Source organism: Malurus melanocephalus, unplaced genomic scaffold, assembly GCF_030028575.1.
Source record: "Malurus melanocephalus ecotype Western Australia unplaced genomic scaffold, MMel_1.1 scaffold_4, whole genome shotgun sequence".
In the NCBI taxonomy this organism is placed as follows: domain Eukaryota; kingdom Metazoa; phylum Chordata; class Aves; order Passeriformes; family Maluridae; genus Malurus; species Malurus melanocephalus.
The window spans coordinates 4,614,340-4,622,977 of record NW_026623236.1 but is presented as its reverse complement, the minus strand read 5'-3'; positions in this window follow the sequence as shown (position 1 = coordinate 4,622,977).

The following is an 8,638-nucleotide window of genomic DNA, read 5'->3' as shown; positions in this document are numbered from 1 at the left end:
TGCTCTAACTATTGAATGGTGCTTATCAAGAAATCATTAATAAACCTTTTAAAGAACTCTTGGATAATGTAAGGAAGCCAAATAGTGTACTTTCAATTTTTTTCTCATGTTCAAGATAATTCTGATTTAACCATTAATTAAAAGTRRTTTGCCTTTTTGTRARACAGCCTGTATCAAACAAAATCTGRTGCAATATTTATACTCAGAATGTAGATATRCAATGAAATCTCACAGGTGTTACTTCAAAATTTAGTGCTGTGTGATCTTTAAATTTTGGGGAACATAGTGTGTCTAGTAGAAATATTACATAAAGGTATCATATTTAGGAGCTTAATTGGTTAAATCCCAAAAGGCCAGATATAAAATTACTTGAAATGCAAACTAATCTATGGAGAAAGGTTTTTATTTGAAACAAGGKCAAATGTTAGTGAGTGGTTAGCATACACCACAAGAACATCATACACTAGGGATCATTTAATAACTATAGCCACATTTTTGCTTTGCACTCTTTAAAGGTACATTGCAAAGCTCAAGTTTAAGCGCACTGAAAGTCTATCACTCAGAATTTGAATATAGAGCCAAATCTACAGATAATAAGCTTTTTCTGACTTACATTCTGAGTAGGAGGCATCTTTGAAAATGATGGATTGACCTGTTGTTTTAGGCTAATTTAATTGTGAATATCATTCTCCTAACTTAACAGATGAATTAAGAAATTGAAAACTTAACTACAGAGTGTGAAGAAATGGAGACAGTGCTAAATTGTGTGTGGGATTTGGTTTTTTCTTTAGGAAACAGATGGTTTTATGTTTGGATCTATTTCTGTATGGTAGCAGTGAAATGCTACATTGCTTATGAGTTTTAGCAATGGAGCTGGATTTGTTTAGTGAGGTAAGATTTTTAAGGTTTGGAATGTGTGTGATGATGAAATTTCTGTTACAGCTGCTGCCAAATGCTGTTTTTGTGAAAGGACAATTTGCAGTAGCGATGTTGACTGACGTCTTTCTGTTGTCATGTGTCTTGGCTCTTGGCTTAGTGTACTGCACAACATTTAATGAATGGAGACTCTGCCATACCTATGTAATTCTTGGTTATTCCTTGCAATGACTTTATGCAAAGTCAGTCACTCATTTCTTACCTGGTACTGACAATTGATGTGTAGGGCAAATAATTAATTTATAATTAATTAAGCCTGGCTTGTTGCCTTTTCAGAATGTACGAAATTCAAAATTGAGAAGGTAAGATCCAAGCAAATGGAAAATAATCCTTCAGAATTTAAAATTATTTTGTCAGAGTTCTAAATTACTTAATTCTTAATAAAGAATGCCAAAGAGTTCTAAACTTTTACCTGAGCATCTTTTATCTTTCAAGAAGACACATGGAGCAGACGAACGCTAATAGCTCTGTCCCTGCTCGTGTTTTATTTTCAAGATCAAACTCAACTGGATAAGATGGAGACAATGTACAACTTAGATGGCTTTAGTGAAATTTCCTATTTTAAGGAAATGTGTGTCCTCAGGAAGCTTTTTTCCYCTCATGGACTAATGAGAAAAACAGACTTGCCAAGGCTTGAGGGGAACATACTAGACTCACAGGAGCTGTGAGCTGGTGAGAAAGTTTTCCCTTTGCAACATACAGAGGTCGGAAGAGAAAGGGAAATGCCTCCAGTCCCCTCTCTCTGGCTGTGCCTACAGACTTTCCAAGAGCTGCTAATGATTTCTGTAGCTCTGAATGTCAGTCAGTGAGCCTTTGCTCTGGATATCACTWGCTAAAAGACACACTCCAGGGTTTGCAGCCAGAGTAGAGGAACTGTCTGGATCACTGGAAAATATGAACGGCTTCATCACGTTTTTACTTTCCTTTAAACAGGCTTCCTCCTAAATAGTGATTTGACAAGATAATTTGTTTAGAGGTAACTCCGTACAAGGCTACTGACTCAGACTGAGTTCAGATGTGATCTGACTGTTGTTTTAAATTAGTCCTGTTAATATAAGTGGAGATTTCTTTACTCTGCTTTTCAAAGTGAACTTTCACATATAATGTGAGCAATTATCTCACAGCTAATAGCTCTATGACTGTAGTAGCTGTTGGTGTTGATTTAATCTACTGATTGAAAGCCCACAGTACAAAAAAGAAGTAATTACATAATTCTTGTCCATTTCTGTAAAACTGTAAAGAACTTAATACAGTTGCTACTGRAATCTGCTAAGAGACTGTGGTTGTCTTCAGTCATGACTGAATGAAGCCATAAATCATGGAACATACTGATATTAATAAATGCAGTCAGAAAGAAAGTTAATTTTAAGGCTAGTAGAACTAAGATTTAAATCTGCTTTTTCTGGTAGACATCACTGAAATGTCTCATGTTCTGCGCTCAGCAGTACCTAAAATTGTAAAAAGTCACAGTCTCTGTTCAAGGGTATGAAAGGCTAAGTGTCTCCTTGAAATGGTCTTCAGCACTGCATTTGTGAGGAATTATTCTCTGTAAAKAATCAACTTTTGCCGAAAATGTGTGTTCTAAAAGAAGTAATATTTTAAAAATAAATWATAAATAAAATCATAACTTAATATAGTCCTATAGAACGTAGGTAATAAAATGTCATTTTAAGATACTGACTTATAACAAACTCTTCATTAAAATTTACATGCTTAGTAATTTTGCTACAATTTATTTAAAATGCTATCTAAGACTTTTTAAGTTCTGAARTAAATAGTTTATATTTTGTCCAGACTATAATTTTATAGCTTCTCACATATTAATGCTTCTCATATAAAGCACTGCTAAACATCTTGATGTTRATTTCCTACAAATACTCCTCTTTAACAAGGCAATAAAGCTTGATAATTTCACTGCCAAGAACCTGACAGTTATTGCAATTATATGTTCACCAGGAGCACTTAGAAAAGCTTTTTGGAAGCAACCATACAATTGAGGAGAATTATGGAATGCTGGATTTTAAGAACAAAAGTAATTCCTGTGTCCTAACCTCCATAAAGGGCTACACAGCTTTCAAAAGTTTAGAAGTGAGCTGATCCAACTTTTCAAAGCCACTTGTTTTGTTGGAAGGATTTCATATGATGGACAGTCTCTTGATGTTCTTGGGCAGATCTTTGTTGATTAATTATKCTGATTGATAAAAAAGGATGAAATTACATGCCACCCGTATTTATAGAAAATACAGACTAGAAGAGACTGGAAATAAGCAAATCTGTTCTTATCCRATCAGTCCTTGGCAGATTTTAAGATACCCACTTCTAAAAAGAACCTCTCATATTATGTATTTTTTTTCACATACTTATTTGTCCTTGCTGTCTTGTGTTTGCATACATCCTTTTTGTCAGGTGATTCAAGGAATGCACTGATTCAGCACTTCATTATTATCAGCATCAGAGAAGAGACACTGTAGTCCGTAGTCTCACTCCCTCTTTCCACAAGCACAGGTCCTTAATATCAGGCAARGTTCCCTCTGCACATCTCTGTGACTTCCTTCTCTAAAAACGGATTGCAGAGACCTTTATTCTACATTAAAAGTCAAAGGAAAGGAGTTTTTATCGCAAACAAATTTCTTTCAGTTCGTAGACCCTGTTCTTTGCTGGTGGGTATAGTCTGATTTGCCAACAAGCCTTAAACTCTGAAGGGTCTGGGCTCTTTTTTCCCCAGGGCAGCTTTTATCAGTCCTGTTCCTGGAATTTGTCTGCTCGCTTGCAGTTCTTTTAATGTAATGGAAATTACACAATGGAAAATAGATAATTTTGAAAAATCAGTGCTTAAAATTGTTTTTTCAAGCTTGAATTAGGAAGTATTAAAAAAAATTCTACTTTCCTTATAAATTATATATTTATTTAACTRTTCTGAACTTATCCTAGCGTCACATTACCATCACACAGAAGAAAAACAGCTTCTTTTTCAGCAGGGAAAGTTAGTTTCATGTCTCGAAGCACAAGATTAATTAGGAATGGGGTTCAACAAATGTTAKCTTTCATTAAATTACCCAGGCACTCATTAGATTTGACCCCAACATCTGAATCTGCTGCAGCAAGTGGACKTCATATCTGGTAACTGTACTTCCCTGCAGTTTTCAGGAGATSAGTGTGGTCAGTGACAAATAGGTTRGTCTTGTTAATCTATGCCATTTTTCTCTATATTTACTCTTCCTCATATTAATAAGGTCTGTAATTAACTAGGTTTAGATCTGTGGAGAAAAGAAAAAAGGTCCAGTATTTTGAATGACCTTGAATATGTATGACTCTAATATCTCTATTTTACAGGAGGGACCCTACTTTGCACCTGAAATGGTGAATTAGAACTTTAACAATACAGACCACAGGGAGTTACACAAATACTAAGGAAAATAGATAATTGCAAGATCTACCATATGGTTCTATTTATACGAATCTGGAGTGTTTGGGGAGCTTTCAAGGACAGATTCTTCACTCTTTCTCTTTGCAAGTGAGAAGAATGCAGCAACCTATAACTTTAAGTTTCACCACAATGTCTGTTCCAGTGCCTCACCAACCTCATCGTAAAAAATTTCTTCAGAATCTGATCTGATCTAAACTACTCTCAGTTTAAAGCCATTCTCGCTTGTCCTGTCTTTACAGACTTTTGTAAATTGCTGSTCTCCAGCTTTCCAGCAGGGCCCCTTTAGGTACTGGAATGCTGCTATAAGGTTTTCCTGGAGCCTTGTCTTTTCCAGTCTGAACAATGCCAATTCTCTCAGCCTTTCCTCACAGGAGAGGTGTTCTATCCCTCTGATCATCATTATGGTCCTCCTCTGGACTTGCTTCAATAGGTCAGTGTCCTCCCTTTGCTGGGGACTGCAGAGCTGGATGGGTAATCCATAATGGAAAATATCACATCAGTTTGTCCTTTTTTTGGGTAACATTAGTCTCTCAGGAAACTGAGCACAGAAGAAGGTAATTTTACTTTTAAATAGTAGGATCCTACTACATTAAATGACTCTCCTGTGGACATACTACTGAGATAGAGTAATTGCTATATTGTTAGGAAAAGCCAATATTGAAATACTTTGCAGCTCTCATTTGACTGTATTGTCCTTGAAAGTGATCAGTGAGGTGTGTAAAAAAGGAGTTATTACAGCACATATTGAAAAATAAATATGGATGTTAGTTTGTTAGTTGTCTCGCAACGTTGTGCTATGGGATTTCAATAGGTGAGAACAGTTAAGTCAATGCATGTTACAAAAATAGAGTTTACGTGTCATAAAATATGATTGCTGATTAGAGACCAGTATTTTTCCTTCTGCCTTACTAATTTTGGTGTTCTATCATTTAATACTCTTTAAATCAGCAACTTGTGTGAATTATTTTTGTGCAAATGATGTATCCCATGAATCTGGTTTCAGCATTTGTAAGGCATCATTTTTTTCTTTTTTTTTTTTCTTTTTCTTTTTTTTCTTTTTATTTTTATTTTTTTTTTTTTTTAACAGAAGGAAAAGTACAATCCTTTCTTCATTTACGTTAGTCCCTGAGCAGTTCTGGGAAACGTGCAGTCAATCAGTGCAAATGAGTCAAGCCACACATCTGAAAAGCAATGAGCAAATGAAGAAAKAGTTTTGGAGGGGAGAGCTTTTTATTAACCTTTCTAACACTATCCTCTAAAGTGCTGGGAGTTCTCAGTTCTCATCAACTTCAAAGAGAACTCAGTGTTCAACATTTTCTTGCAGGATTGGGGGTGCAGAAATGATGGCCAGATGATAATATGCTGATTGGATCACTAACACTTATGAAAGGCATGCTATATGTAAAAAAGCATTTCTTTGCCAATTTTTAGTGTGCYGTGGATTGTGCAGTGACAAAAAATGGCATAAGATGGCAGTAAGAGATTGCAAAATATAGTGGTTTGGAGGTACATATTCTGGTGAATCAACCCACTGTCTTGCAATAAGGATGATTGTGTAACAAGTGGCAAATGGGGATTGCTGGGCACCTTCAGGACATTGTCTTCTGTCTTTTTTTTTGCATTTTTCTTTTCCTCAGAGGAAAATCTCCACTTTATTTGACATTTATACTCTCTTATCTAAGTGTGGGAAAATGGAATAGATTTTTCACACTGCATTGCTATCTGTGTGGAAGTACTTGAATTTCACTGCTCATACTTTTTTTATCTGTGCTGTATGAAAATCACTCCAAATTTAGTGTCATATTAAATACGGTATCATGTGCTGATAGGAACAAAATAGGGTGAAACAACCACGTCAGTAATGCACTTGCAGCTTTACAGCCTTGCTAGTGAAGCAGTGTGGACAAGGGGCTGTTRAATTTATCCACTGCTAAACTCGAGTGTGGAGGGCAGGTTACTGTCTTGGGATACTGGGCCCAGACCTTATTGGCAGCTCTAGACAAACCCCAGGSTGGAGCTGGTGAGCCCTGGGGAAAGGTTTTTAGGTGTTCTCATGACACCAAGGCTCTAGGGTCTTTTCATAACCTTCCAGTTCAGGGCTATCACCTGKTGACACAGAAATACCTTCTCTTGGCTAGAAAAATGATTTTTGAAAATGTGAATAATTATTGCTTGTGATAACTATATGAAAAAAGGAGGCTTTTATTTCTGGAAGCTGATTCCTGTAAGATTTGTCCAATTTAAGAATTGCTAAAAAGGAGAATGCATGGGTTATTTGCAAAATATAGGTGAGTAATTTCTCAGTGCTAATGATTTCATTAAGTCTGTGTTGAAATTTTCAGTGAAGACTTCTTTACATTAGTATATAAAGTTATGTTCTGCAGCCCCAATGTATACTTTAAGTTCCTCTCAAATAAAAAGATTCACATTTTCTGAATCCTTTCCAGTGGTGATGATGATAGCATTTTTACCTAGTGCTTTTTGTCCTTAGATCTGAAAGTGACTTRTAAATGCACATCTCTCTTACCAGAAAGGGCTTTCTGTGATCAAACAAAGTAAAATTAACATCAAGCAACAATGAGCAAAATGTCTTCTACAGTGATTGGCAATGTATTGCCTAAGCTCTGTTTTAGCAGGGCAAGTCAGATGTGGAAGAGACCTTTAKGTTTGTCTGAGTTCATTTTGACTTTCACTCAACAAAATTATCCTTTYCAGTATCTGTTTTAATGTAATTACTAGGGAGTCATGTGGTTAGGCATGATTTTAATCTGMTATCTAAGCTAGAGGTCAAAGCACAAAACTGACATTTAGAAAGATGATGTGGATTTGTCTTTCCCTGAAGGCCTTGGTCTGTAAACCAGGAGATGGATTACAGCTATGAATATTTTCATCTTTCACTGTAGTTCACATGTACCTGATTACTCCCAAAGAAGAYTCCAAAATTTTAGGAAATAAAAAGCAAAAGTCAATAGATTTTCTTCAGCTTTTTAAAMAAATAATAATGCTTCTGGGAAGGTCAAGTGGGCATTCCATCATGTGTGTTTTCAGGACAGTTTGGTCACAGGTGACAAGGACACTCCTCTGCACTGTAGCACCAGGTGCACCATGTATAGGGTTGGTAAGKCCAATAGTGCTGTAGCCACAGTGTCATCCTGGGACAACACCTGCAACATTCCATAGGCAAACTGTAAGCATGGATTACAGCCTCATTTCACTGATAAAAGGGAGGGCTTCAGCTCCTAGATGTTTAGGATTGCAGTCATAAATATGATCAGAATTGGACTGTATGATCCATTATTTATAAGTCCCTTTGTAATTTTTGCTAATAGGATCTGAAGCTGGCCRGAGCTCTGGAATGGATCTGCTGATTTTTCTCTATAGTGAGCTTTTCTGAAGGCCAAATGGGCTTCCAAACATATTTTTTTTTTAAATTATGATTAACTTTAAAAAAAAAATAAAGTGACTAGGTGAAAAAAGCAGAAAAAAACATAGGAAGCATTTMATGGTTATTTGACTAGGTCTAAACCATCCATGTTCTTTAAAAGAGAACTAGTAGGAAAWATGAAGTCCAACTTGAGATTTAAATCATCCATTTATCCACATTTGTGAGAAAGACAGAGTAGATTTAGAAGTAACTTAGTCTGTTCTTTCGTTTTGCTAATATTTTTGTTCAGTGTTAAATTCTTCCTTCATTGTATTACTAAATTCACAATAATGAAATTAAAMTAATGGTACTTTTTACTGCACCTTTACCCTGTTAATTCTGATGAGAAAGTGTTAAAGATCCCTTGGTTTTGATTCAATTGTGTAAAGAACATCCAAGTTTGCTTTACTGAAGAACACATTTTTGTGTTTAACAACTCATATGCATTTATATAGGTAGAAGGATAGGAGCCATATGAATTGGCAAACATACCTAAACTAAAAGTATGAATTGTTTTCCTTTAATCTGCTTAGAAATTATTTTGAATTGTGAATAGGTTTTCTTAATAAAATCGTTATTAATATGGTAGGTTTTTGCAAATTCAAGTGCAGTGGTGCTTTTTATTTTTATTCTTACCCTTTGTAATCTACAGAATTGGAAGCTTTCAGGTAGACTTCCATGAATTTTTAGAATTTAATTTTTTGTTCATCTTCTCCCATTTACTTCAGATGTGGGCCACTTTTGACCAGAACTTGCCACAACGTTCCCATGTTYCAAGTTTGTGTTCTGATAAAAACTGTCTTCAAGTGAGAATTCTGTTAATATGTGGAAATCAGAAAGTTATCTGCATG